This window comes from Delphinapterus leucas, chromosome 18, assembly GCF_059928025.1.
Source record: "Delphinapterus leucas isolate spDelLeu-1000000601 "Yukka" chromosome 18, BTC_Dleu_Yukka2, whole genome shotgun sequence".
Taxonomy (NCBI): Eukaryota; Metazoa; Chordata; class Mammalia; order Artiodactyla; family Monodontidae; genus Delphinapterus; species Delphinapterus leucas.
In genome coordinates, this window is record NC_143146.1 from 29,436,521 (window position 1) to 29,450,507 (window position 13,987).

General features: G+C 36.9%; 1 long non-coding RNA gene across 3 annotated transcripts in view; it reads left to right on the top strand.

The window, feature by feature from the left end:
* The window catches only part of LOC149746837 (uncharacterized), a 444,764-nt gene that overhangs the window by 304,296 nt on the left and 126,481 nt on the right, over window positions 1–13,987 (top strand). The gene's annotated exons all lie outside the window — the stretch shown is intronic.

Sequence of the window (13,987 nt, forward strand, 5' to 3'; positions counted from 1 at the left end):
ATCTGTAGGTGGTGAGGTTGGGTTGGAAAATGATTGCAGTGATAATAGCTGTCACTGCTGTAGGAATAGCGTGTGTGATTATGAGATGAATTCTCTGATGTGTGGACCAGATGTGTTCTTGGTGGGAGATATAACAGCTCATTTTATTTGTTTCATTGTTGTTCCTGGTGGGAGACATAACAGCTGATTTTGTTTCATTAGTGTTCTATGGCAGGGGAGGGAAGGGGGGTGATTCCAAAATGGAAGACGTTGAGAAGCTGGAACTTGGTGATAGAGTGGCTGGTCAGTTCAAGAAGGACAAAAAACAAGGACATTTTGGCTGATGCACTAGGGCACCAGGGTCAGTGCTGTTCTGGTAGATGTTTAACATTCAGCTCTCTGGAAAAAGATCCTGATTTGAAGTATTTGCTAATGTTTATGGAATAAATACCCCCAAGATGGCTGATTTTAAGCTACAACGTGATATCAATTGGCTCAAAAAATTTCTGGAAGTTTGACATTTGGCTCTGACAAGCTCTTAAGAGCCTGATCCAGCGCATCATTGGCAAGATACGGGCTGAAATGTGGGGTGTGTGTGTGTGTGTGTGTGATGGGATACTCCATTATAAACAGAAGTGGTTTATGTCTGTACAGTCTAATAGCCAAGGGTCTTGGGGATATTTGGACATTGGTGGGTCAGAAAACTGTGTGGCATCTCTGGTCAGTCTTTGACATGAGTTGTTGCAGGTAGCAACATTCTGAGCATGTGTTGGTGGGTGCAAGGTCGTTGTGAGTTTTGTTGACCATGTGAATGGCTCTGAGGACTGGCCAGGATGGCATCAGGAGTTATGTGTCTCTGTGGCCAGTGACAGTGTATATTGTGTCCTGTCCTTGTAGAACAAGGTACCAACTTCTTTTTGTGCCTCTAGGGACACCAGTAGGTACTCATGTGCATTCTACTGTCATTAAGAATTTGTTCAGTCTATGGGGCTATAGACCTATTTGGGGTTTTGCATGTAGATATGCTTGTGGTAAGGATTCCCTCTGCTTTCGTTTCTGAGAAAGAACATTAGTGTGGCAATCTGTCAACAAATGCTGAAGTGTGACTGCCAGCACACACTGAATGTCAAGTGTTTCTAAGTTGTTCCAAGTGACAGAGGAAGGTCTTAACACATCTTCAAGGAGCACCAGGGGGTCATGCCTCTATGCCTTGAAGGTTCTATCATTGACCACGTGTGTTCCCCTACACTAGAATTGACTGTGGCTGAGACCCATTTTTGGAGAAACAGGGAAGGGACGAGGTCTTTCAGACTAGCATCCTCCTGGATAGAATGCTATACACGTCCATGCTGAGTGCAAACCAATAAAGAGCCTCATCAAAAACCACCATGAGTGTTTGCACTTATCCTCTAGAAGAGGGGTTGGCAAACCATGGCCTCCAGGTCAGATCCAATCCCCTTTCCTGTTTTTATAAAGTTTGATTGTAACTAGGCCATGCCCATTCATTTGCATGCTGTCTGTGGCTGATTATGCTACAACTTGTGACAGAGACTGTACAGCCTGCAAAGCCAGCAACCTTTCCTCTCTGGCCCTTTACAAAGAATTGTTTCAGAGTTCCTCCTGTTTCTCTGCTCCACTGACCCACATCTTCATTTTCCTGATTTTTCTACTTCTGTGTTGGTAATTATGCAACGCGATAGAGGTGTTAGCTAACACTGTGTTGGGAATCATATTGCAATATGTAAATGTACCCAGTCAACAAGTTGTACCCCTTAACTTTACACAATGTTATACATCCATTATATTTCAATTTTAAAAATTGAAGGGACTGAATAGGATATGTTGGATGGCATATTGTACCTCTTTCTTCCTTGGGCTTTAACTCAGGTTTAAGGACTTTCCATGATGTTAATAAGCACAGATGACTTCAAAAAATGATGAATGATGGTCAGTGTTAAGTGTGAAATGCTTCAGTGTTAAGTATTTAAATTCTCTTTTGAAAAATATGAGACCTTGTGTATAGGAGAAAACAGAAATATTAAAGGAGCTTCATTAATTCCAATTTTAGAAGAAAGAACTGATTGTTCTTCCTTTTGAAAAGTTCCTCTTTCCCAGAAATTGGAGAATAAACCACGTACCTCTGAAAAAAGAACAGACCCTTCCTTCACTTTTTTTTAGAGAAGATCTTTCTCAGCAATAGTTACCAGGTATGTTCTTGACAAGAGACATGGACATCACCTACTTACTCCCATAGTTTCAAAGGAAAAAAAAAGTCTTCCACAAGTCCAGCCAAAGAGCAAAAGTGTCATTTTTCTGGACATAAGACGCCATCTAAATATTTGGATGAAGGTTGAACAACGGACTACAGAGACTGTATTAGTTTCCTAGAACTCCTATAATAATGTACTGCAAGCTGAGCAGCTTAAAACAACAGAAATGTATTCTCTCACCGCTCTGGAGGCCAGAAGTCCAAAATTAAGGTATTGGTAGGGAGCCTCTAGGGGAAGATCCTTCCTTGCCTCTTCCAGCTTCTGGTAGCCCCAGGCATTTTGTCACCAGTGGAAGTATGGCTCCAATCCCTGCCTCCGTCTTCACATGGCCATCTTCCCTCTCTGCCTGTCCCCAAATTTCCCTCTTTTTATAAGGACACCAGTCATAGTGAATTAAGGGCCCACCTTAAGGACCTCATCTTAACTTGATTACATCTGCAAAGACCCTATTTCCAAATAAGGTCACATTCATAGGTATCAGGAAGGCTAACACATCAACATATCTTTTGGGCAGGACACAGTTCAAGCCATAACAGTGACCAAATGTTTATGAACCATGACTGGACACAAAAGAATGAATTGAGGCAAAAACATTCTCTATCTTGGTAATCTGAAATCAAAGCAAAATAGGAAGTTTTTTTTTTTAAAGGATGTCATGGATCACGACTGTGACTAGCCAAAGCCTTGTGCAAACTGAAATTGTAAGGGAGCAGAAAAGATATAAATAGGTGGAAAGAGTAAAAGACAGATGGCGTATATAGTGAAACAGGGATGAACAGAGACAGATGGAAAGTAAACGAATATTTTGCACAGCAGCTTGAATTCTTCAGATGAGCATCCTTATACTTAAGGTACCTCTGCCCTTGGGATAACCCAAGTGACTTCTTGTTACTTGGAAACAAAAGAGCAAAACCCTAACAACTGCCCATTGTCCACAAGATTCAGGCAGAGAGGCTCAGGTTGGGGGGTGACAAGAGGGGCAAGGAAGAAGGAGAAAGTAAGGGACAAAAGCTTCCAATTCCTTACTTTCCTGTTTTGTTTGTGCCTTGTTGCTTATCTTTGTTTTCTGCCATGGATTCTCTTAGGCAGCATTTGTTTGTAAAATCACACTGGAACAAAGGATGAGGAAAAGCTCTTATTGGTATTACATCCCTTTATTAAATCATGCATCACTCATGCTCCTGGGCTCAGCTAGAGGAATAGAAAGATCAGTAACTACACACACACACACACACACACACACACACACACACTCACACTCCATTATTTCTGCTTCTCAAATTCACTTTTCAGTCTTGACTAAAATTTCCTCTTCAATGTATATTTTATAAAATATGAATTGTTTGCTGGGTCAGTAAAAGACAAGGTGGTGGAAAAAACAAATTTTATGCTTTTCCAAAGACACATGTTGACACTTTCTATATGGGAAGGCTTGTCTCAAGTGCACCCTAGACTCGCTGTTTGGGGTAGAGAACTCAGCCAGCTGAGGGCTCAGGGTGTACTCTTCTTTACAACCAGAGACGGGTGTCACTCTCTCCTGAAGAATATTTTCGATACTCTTGAGTGCAATACTCCTGTGCATTCAAAGAGATGGCAAAATAAATTGCATACAGCCTTAACTTTTCTTCCTGATCAATAGAAACAAGCCTGTGGTTTTTGAGGTTTCCAAGAAGTGGCTTTAATACTCTGTTCAATTTAAGTTTCCTATATCAACCTCCAGAAAAATCAACAAAATTTTTCCAAAAGGAATTTTAGTTCTCATGAAGGCATTTGCTTTTTGGCACGTTTAAACCTAGGTGGGAAACTTATTTTATTCTTAAAATCTTTCAAGATGGAAATTTTCATCCTTGCTCTCTGAAGATAATGTCTTCACTCTTATTTTGTGACTTTCATTTTGGGGTACAGAGTCAGGTTGGATCCGAAAGTGTGTTTGCTACTTCTGACTTTGGCAAGCAGCATTCATCTGAATGCCTGTATCTCCCAATCTTTAACAATCGCTATTTCAGGTGGAAGGGTGCTGCATTTTATTGAGAAGCCTTCTACCATTGCCAGAGTTCTTTTTATGGGAACCTTGGCATACATTACTAGTGAGGCTGTAAAATGTTTACAATCATGTAAACTATCAGGATCTGAGAATGATGTATGAACATTGTCAAGTTGAAGACACACCTTGCTGGAAAAAACTATATTATGTGGTTGCCTGGCACATTTAAATCAGCAATGCTTGTTTTAGCTCAAGGAAAATAGTTTCTGTGTTTGATAAAAGCAAATTATGGTGTAAAATTCTGTATAACATACTGTGAAAAGTTCTCTCATGTTCCTGAAGAATTTAGTTTTATTAGGCATTATCAGAGAAGAGACAAAAATCAGATACGGCATCATCAGGAAGCATGTGAATAAAACCAATAGAAAAGTAATTGCATCAGTAATGGTCTCCCTTTTAGGATATTTGGTTTATCCTTTATAAATCTAGGCTTTCGTGTATTTCTCTTTTGTTGTTTATTAACTTTAATTTTATTATGTTAAAGGTAAAGAAACATATGGCAAAATATAGCCCATACTTTTTTTTTGCTGTGTTCCATTTAAAAGAAGAAAAATGAAAGTGAAGAGTAGGATGTGATAATCCTCTCTAAAGAAGCCTTCTTGGTTTCTTTATTTTTCTGTGCAGATTTGATGTTACCATATTAAGAGGGAAGGAGTAATTGTTACATAATTAAATCTGCTCTCTCAGATGTCACTGTCAATCTATTTCGCTTTATATTTTTATACGTTTCTAGAAAATATATCTAGTACTTGCTTTTGAAAGACCCAGCCTGGATATTAAATCAAGTTCCATACCAGATATTTCTTTCATTGCAGATCTCATGAACTCTAAGCTTTGTTGTTGTTTTCCTTTGATTTGGGGAGAAAAACAGGATCTCTACTTAAAAAGCAGATGAGCCCCGATTCTGGAGGCAGACTACCTGTTTCCAAATCCTGGCTCTGCCGCTGATTAGCTTTATGACCCAGGGCCAGGCACATAATCTCTCTTTAACTTAGCTTCTTTATGTATAAAATGAGAAAATGATGTTATCTTTCCCATAGGGTTAAAAGAGTGCCAGCCAGAACTTTAGCTCTTCCTATTATTTGCAAGATGAATAGACAGCCTGTTCCACACAGCAAACATTTGATCATGCACACTTACCTGGTCAGCTCATTTGTCATGTGCTCTCCACGGGGCCACCATATCGCACAATATAGAATATAATGTGAATGACACCCCCGGAGGCCCCTTATTGTGTTCTCCGAGAATAATGTCTCCTGGTGCTGTATAATTTGGAGGCCTTGCTCCATCTGCTTCCATTTTATACCTATCAGTGCAGACCATCAGCTTTTTGCAGAACTTCTAAACCACACTAAGAGGATGAATTTCCTCTCTGCGTTCCAGAAAAGGAGAGAAAAAAGTTTTTCTATTATAGAAGAAAACAAACTAAACAAACATATCTATAGAGATGTGACCAAATTGGACTAAGCAATGTAGTCAGTTTGCTATTCTATAATTCATCTAAAACAGGCAGATTATTCTGGGGAGACCTCCCAGTACTGTGTGCGTTGCTCAGGTAATGTAAAAGGATGCTCTCAGGGAACTGGTATAACCAAATATTTTGGTTCTATTATCATGGCAATATTTACAGTGGGTGTTCCCTAATAGATGTTGCTTTCAAAAATGTGTCTTTTATAAGACAAGGAGGGGTAAGATATTCTGTTTCGTATTCTTTTGGGGGGCACTTTGAATATGTGACACAGAGTATAAAGCATTCATTGTATTAGGATTTCAGAGCTCTCCCCTGGACATCAATACTCAAGAGACATTGATACTCAGTTGGACTAAATTCAAAAGAATACTTTGAATTTTAAGGTATGGGAATTTGTGCTTATTTTTGTTTCAAAACGATAATCGCCTGCTGCCCTGCCAGAGTTTTGTTTCTTCCAGTCAAAATAATGTAGCTCTTAAAAATTCATTTTCTCTACTTCTGAGAAGCAGAACATTAGGAGAAAATGTTCCCTTCTATTTCTTTGGTTTTTGTTTGTTCCCCAAGTTGATTACCAAACCCTAGGGGTAACAGAATCTAATTCAATCATCATAAATGTAGCATGAGGCCCATTTAGGAATTTTCTAGTCTGTAATCCAATCACATCATCTTGCTTTTCTGGCCAAAAAAGAGACTGTTGCCAACAGCACAGAGAAGGCATCTGAAGTTTCCTTTTTTAAACTTCACATTAATAACAACCACTTGTAAAAATAAACTGTATTCAAAAGAGAAGTGCTTCTTCATATCTCCTCAAAGAATTGTGAAATTACTATGTGTAAATGTTTATAAAGGCTTTAATTAACACCTTGGGATTTCACATAGAGATCTGTAAATAAACAGTGGATTGAAATTTGAAAAAATACTTTTGAAACCTTTACTGTATACAATACTTTTAATTAACACCTAATACCTCCTCCTGACTATATTATTTCTAGGAACTTCTGTAATCCTTTATCTTAGTTTCTGCTATTGCTTTCTGTCTACAGTCTTCTTTCCACTTTTACAACTTCCTTATTCTTATCAGCTTGCCATTTTATCATGGACTGATGGTGACTTCTCCCCAAGATTCTGAATTTTCAACTTACATTTGAACACATCATCATCATCCATTTCAATAACACGTTCTTATACCTGATGCCCTTGACTTTCCTCCGTATTTTTCATTTATTTATGTATTGAATTTGATTTAACTTTGATCTACAGCCTGAATTTTTTACATTCCCTGCTCTTGGATTGCTGGAGAAAGTCATGCTGATTTAGGTGCTCTAAATTCATGGCAAATAACCTTTGATGAGCTCTCAGCGAACCCTGCTAGCCAGTTGCTATGATGCAGAGCCATAGTCTTCATAGCTGCCATTCCATAGATGTTTTTCTCTCTTCAGACCTGGAAACCAATCCATATCCCCTTTTATTTTCACCAAGATTAATAACACCATCTAAAAAAAAGTCAAACGTTTCCCAACTCATATTCCCTCAGGTATTTCCCACCTTACATTTACTTTGTATTAATATTTTCATCTGTCACCTTATTCTTAATTCTTATAAAGCCTTAATTCTTATAATGGAGAAAGAAGATTCATTTTCCTCTCAAGGCCAGTGGTTTATACTATGCTCACAATCCCATCCCTTTTGCAGAACTTGAACTATTAATTATTTCCTTTACTTCACATCTTCAAGAACTTTCTTTCGCTTTCTTTCTTCCTTTCCTTCTTTCTTTCTTTCTTTCTTTTTTTCCTTTTCTTTCTTTCAACATGCTTGTATCTTTCTTGAAACTGCTACTTTCTATGAGTTTCCTTTTCAGTAGCATTCTATGCTCACTAGCTCCATTTTTTAATAACTTGCTGATTCCATAAACACAATTTGATGTGTAATATTCCATTGAGAGTAATACTCTGCTGAAGTCACAATCTCCTAATTGTAATGAATCACCTTATATTTAAAATAAATCACAAATATTTACATGCTTTTGTCTGTCTTCTCAAACGAGAATAAAAACCCTTTCAAGACAAAGACTTTATCTGCCTGGTTCCTCACTGTATACCCTACATATCCTGTCTGGTGCAGAGTTGGTACTCTTTTAACTGTTCACTGAGTGACCAGGTAATCACCTAATCCAAACCAACTTTAATTTTCAGAGACTTCTGATAATAATTCTGCTCGATAGTAATTTTATGAGGAAACATTCTTTGAGGATTATCTTCCTCATCTTTCATTTCCACCAAGATATCCAGTCAGCCCCCAGTTTCTTGTTCTACAAACTCTCCTATGTATACTTTTCTTATCTGTTCTTATTTCAGCATTCTCAAATGGGAAAATTTCAGTACCATAGCCTAGCACAGTATCCATGCCTCTTGTTCAATCCATCCTGCACTGAGCTACCAGTATAATCTTCACCTGAAACAAAGTTCTGGCCACACAACTCTCAGTAGCTTCTGTTGCTTACACACTAGAATTCTAAGCTCTAACTGGTCTTTATTGCCTTATCTCTGAAAAATTTCCTATAGGAAATTTATGTCCCAGTTAAACATTTTTCAGATATACTCCATGGTTTTTATAAATATAAATAAAGATAAATGCCTTCCTAATCCATTTCTTCTGAAATTTCTTCTTCCCTTAGCTATCTAACCCATCTGTCAGGATTTAATTCAGATGTTACCTCCTTCAGTAAGCCCTGTCAGAGCTCCCCAAATGGAAGTGACCTCTTTCACCTGTAAATCTTCATAACATTTTGAACTCTTTTCATGGTATGCCTCACATTATGTATTTATTCAACATATTCTATATATCTTTCTCTTGTTTACAAAATTATACATTGTTTGAGTACAGGAATATTGTTTTTAATATCCTTTTATTTCCTTAGTGCTTAGCATAGCATCTTTTCCCGCCAGCTTTATTGTAGCATACTTACGTACAGTGAAACCCATTTAAGTGTACAGTTTGATGAATTTTGGTAGTTACATACAGTTATCATACCATAATCAAGATATACAATATTTCTAATACTATAAAAAGTTTCCTCATGCATCTTTGAAACCTGTCCTCCTTTAATCCATAGACTTAGGTGATTACAGATTTTTCTGGAACTATAGTTTTGCCTTTTCTAGCCAGAATTTATATGAATAGAATCGTATAAGTTGCTTTTGTCTTTGACTGCTTTCATTTTGCAGTTTTCCACCCATGGTGTTTCATATTTTAATTGACTTCATGTATTGAAATTCCATTGTATTGCTGAGTGTGAATATACCACAGTGTTATGTTTATCAATTCACAAGTTGATGGACATTTTGAGTTTGTTTGGGTTTTTTTTTTCAGCTTTTGGGTATTGCAAATAAAGCTGCTGCGAACATTTATGTACAAGCTTTGGTATGAATACATGCATTCATTTTTCTTAGCTAAATCATGTTGTAGATATGTGTCGGGAAGCTGAGTGCAGCCAGTCCAATAAGAAGTCATAATCCCTTGCTCAGTTCTAGGACCTGAGCCAATTTTCAGATCTGGAACCCATTGACTAACAGGTGGCCTCATTCCTAGGAAGAAGGTCACAGCAACTTCCTGGCAATTGTATATTATAATGATTTCACAGTCCCTCCCCTGAAAGACCTAAGTCATTTACTCAGATTGCTACATACTTGGGAGAGGGAAATGCTCAGACATTTCAAGGACTATTAGACACAAGTAGAAAGTGAATTTGATGCTTGGGGAACCAAAGCATCATCACGGTTCCCCTGCTAGAATACTGGTTTATGAAGGTAAGATAATAAATGGAGTTCTGACTAAAATCCAGTTTCTAATGGGTCTACTGGTTCCACGGATCTACTCAGTGGTCATTTCCCGAATGCATAACTAGGATGAACATACTTGTAGTTGGGATCATTTTTTCATTGAGTATTTTGCCTGTTAGATAAGAGATAACATAATGAGGACAGCCTAATAGAAACCTCTGAAACTTCCTCCACCCATGCAGGCTCACACATTCTGGGGCAAGGGTGTAGTAGAGCATGGCACAGATAGTGGGGCGGTGGTCCCTTATCATTTCCTCATCTCCTTTTAATTTGTCAGTCTGGCCTCTTTCAGATACTGATGGATCCTAGAGAATAACTGTAGATCACTGCAAGTTCAAACACATAGTAGCCCTGTTTTCAGCCACTGTGCCAGATGTTTCACTGTTGCTCGAGGAGATATAGAAAGCCTCAGCTAAATGACACTGGGCCATTAATTTGGTAAATGCATTTTTTTTGTATTCTAATAAGAGGATCAGAAATAGTCCATATTTTCATGGAATGGACAAAAGTATTTATTAATAGGTTTGCCCTACCTAGGGCTATGTTAACTCATTCTCCTTCTCTCATAATAGGATATAAGGGGATCTGGAGCCCACAGAACATTGCATGCATACATCATATCAATGACATTATGTTGATTGGGCAGGATGAACAAGAGGTGGCTATTTGCTACAGGCTCTGGATCCTACATCAGGATCTAGCCTGTCCTCCTTTTCATCAATAGAGGTCTTCTTTTCTTTAAGCCTAATTCATTTATTTGCCTACTCAAAATTCTTGTGCTATTGATTATACTTTCCTTGTCTTGTATATTTAACATCTTCTCAAATAGCTTTTTCTTATCAATTTTTGAAGCTCTCCATAAAAACAAACTCTGAAAATCCTTCCTTTACCCCAAATTCCCATCTATCCTTGTTTCCATCCCTTTACCTTGTCCCACCTTATAGTCAAAATTTTCCAATTTAGTTTTAATATCTATCATGTAATAAAATTTGATATTGTATTCCAGCTTTGCAATCCCCTTGAGCTCCAGATTCATATAACTAACTGAGTACATAATCTTTTTACTTGGATGATTCAATGTTACCTCAAACTCAACTTATTTAGATTCAAAGTCATGCTCCATTTGCCACTTACAGTCTTTACACCCAGTGGTCTTTGACTCAGTATAGCTCTAGAAAACAAAGGAATTAATCTTAACATTTCCCTCTCTCTTATTCTCAATACCTCATCTCCCACTAGGAAGGTTTATTTTTTCCTCCCAATGTTTTTCCAATGTGTCCCTCTTTCTTCTCTACTGCCTCTGCCCTTGTTGTAGAATACTCTTGCCTAGAGTATTGTAATCGTTTTCTAACAGACTCTCCCTTACTGTCAGTTGTCCTCTTCCAGTCCTTACTCCATAGTCAGAATAATTTTTTCTCTTCAAACAGAAACCTGATCAAGTCATACCTTCTGTATAACAGTTTAGTAAAATAAAACCCCAAATATTTAATGTGGCCAAACACGCCCTGCATTGTCTGTCCTCACTTTTCTCCACATTGTGCTTTAATCTTACACAACTCCCTCACCCCACGCTCTTCAAGTAGGGAGCTCTTGCCATTCAATCACCAGTGATGCAGGAAGGACTTCTCTGGCCATCTCAGTCATTTATTGCTCCCCGTTAAATGTGCTCTATACATGTACTCCATTCTGTACCCTTATTTATGAAACATTCAACTAGAAGTGGCTATGTGTCAAACATTATATAAGCATTTAAAATATTAGCTCGATTAATACTTATAACAATCCTATGAAACAGATACTTAATTTTCCATTTTACATATCAGCAAACTGAGGACAGAGAGGTTAAGTAACTTTCCCATGGTCACATAGCTAGTATATGACAGAAGGGATCAATCTCATCAGATCCATGAAGGGGATCCATGGATCCAGCAGAAGGGGTCCATGTTTTAAGGAACTTACTTATGCTGCCTCTCTCCCTTAGTGACATTTTTCAAAGTCACAACTTACATTTTTTTGTGTGAATGTCTATTTTCCCATTCTAAAGATAATGATCTGTTTTACTCATTATTATGGTACATAATACAAGTAGAAATGAAGGAATGAAAACCGAATGAATAAAATATTGAACTATTTATTTACATCAGTCTGTATTTTCGATGTTAACTTCCTCTCATATGTGTCCTGTGCTCTGGAGTTTCATACTGCTAGGTTAATTATTTCCAAAAAAATATGTATGAGCCTTGGCAGAGGTATTTAAGATAGATAATGAATATTTTCATGGCCTAACAACTTAAAAAATGGAGGGTCTTAAGTAGAGATATCAGCATGTCAGAAATGTTAGAGAATATTCATTTTTCACTCATGTTGAAAGTTTCATGAACCAGAAAGTTTCATGATGTTTCATTTCCCTTCCTCCAATTAATTATGAATTCAAATTGCTTGTCAAGCTTAAGTCAAGGAATAGTAAAAGAAGGGAACATTTTTCTGATTATGAAATAACACATGTTCATTACATGGAATCTTAGAAATGTAAAAGATTTTTAAGAAGAAATTAAGAATCAATTACTGCTAAATCTGCCAAAAAAAGAAAAACCAGAATAGTTTGGTGCCTAAATCCTTTAACGCCTATATGCATATATAGATATATAAATCATATTTATACATACATATATGTCAAATACAGAGGAATACATATACATATGTGTGTATGAGTGTGTATACTTCAAAATTAGCATGTTACTTTAAATGAATGCTTATTTAATTTTATATAAGAAGAATATTTCACTATTATTGTTTTTCAAAAACATGATATTTAATGTCTAGATACTATTCATCCTATGGATAAGCCATAACTTATTTTACAACTTGTTCTTATTTTCAGTATCTTTAAAAATAATAATTCAGCGTTTTCTTATGTATAAACCGCTATCCACATCGCTGAAGTTTTCCTCATGATTGAGTCCCCAAAGTGGAGAGAAAAGATCTTAAATGTTTTTACCAGAAAAAAGAAATAATAATTATGTGAGGTGATGGAGGTGTTAGCTAATGCTACAGTGTTAATTATATTGCAGTACAACATGTGTATCAAATCAACATGTTGTACACTTTAAACATACATAATGTTATATGTCAATTAAATCTCAGTTTAAAAAAGCGAATTTTAATTCCTTGATTCATATTGCTGACTGCTTCCCAGAAAGGTTGTACATAACTAAACAGAAGCATACGGGGAACCTACTTTATGATACCTTTATCAACTTTAATATTGCTCCTGGAAACAAAATCTTTGATGATTAAAAACTTTGATAACACTGTGTCAATGAGTGTTTGAGAAACAGATATTTTCATATTTTGTGAATATGTGTAAAAATTGCTACAAATTATATGGAGGGAAATTTGGAAACTCCTGCTAAAATTTCATTTCTCTTTTGATAGCAATTTAATTAGTTTCTAGGATTTCTCCAGATATGTTCAAGCTTGGTCTCAAAGTCATGTGTACAAAAATATTCATGACCCCTTGTTTGTAATAGCCAAAGGCTGTAAGCCACCCAACTATCCATCTATAGGAGGTTGGTTATATAAATATGGTATAGTCACACCATAGACTACTGGATCAATTAGAGCTCTCAATGCTAAAAATAACAGAAATCTATCCCAAATTGATTTACACTATAAGAAAATCCATTGATAACTTGACAGTCCAGAGGCAGAGTAGACTTCAGGGTGGCCTTAACCTCCTGACTCTAATATTCTTGACTCTTACTATCCCCAAAGACCTACTTTCTCTGCCCTGCCTTCTGCATTATCTGCTAAAACACATGGCTTGGCTGCCTCCACTTGTGATTAAAAAATGCTCTGGGCTTCTTCATCTCATGGAGAGAGGGAGCAACTCCCCAATCATTAAAAAAAAAAAAAAATCTAGGCTTCATTTTGATTGGGCCAACATTGGCCATTTGACACTGAAATAATCACTGTTGAACAGGGACAACATCCCTGGAGTTACAGATGGTATGAGTCTCACTCAAACTTTAGTGCAGTGACACAAAGGAGGTGGAAAAGTGGAGGGTCACTGGGAAGCAACCTCAATATCCACTACAATTTTTATGCAGAAATTAATATATAAGGCGGTTTTATATGCACTGATACCAGATAAACTCCAGGATATAATATAAGCCTAAAAATAACAATAAGATGTTAATTATGAAAACACACATATTTGCTTGTATATGCAAAGAATCTTTCTAGAAAGGCGCATAGGATCTGGTAGCATGAGTTGCTTCAGTTCGGGATAGTGGAATAGAAACTTTTCATTGTATTTTTTCTTCAAGTTTTTTTGTTTGTTTTTGTTTTGTTTTTTACTTTGAGTTATCTATTTGTAATGTAT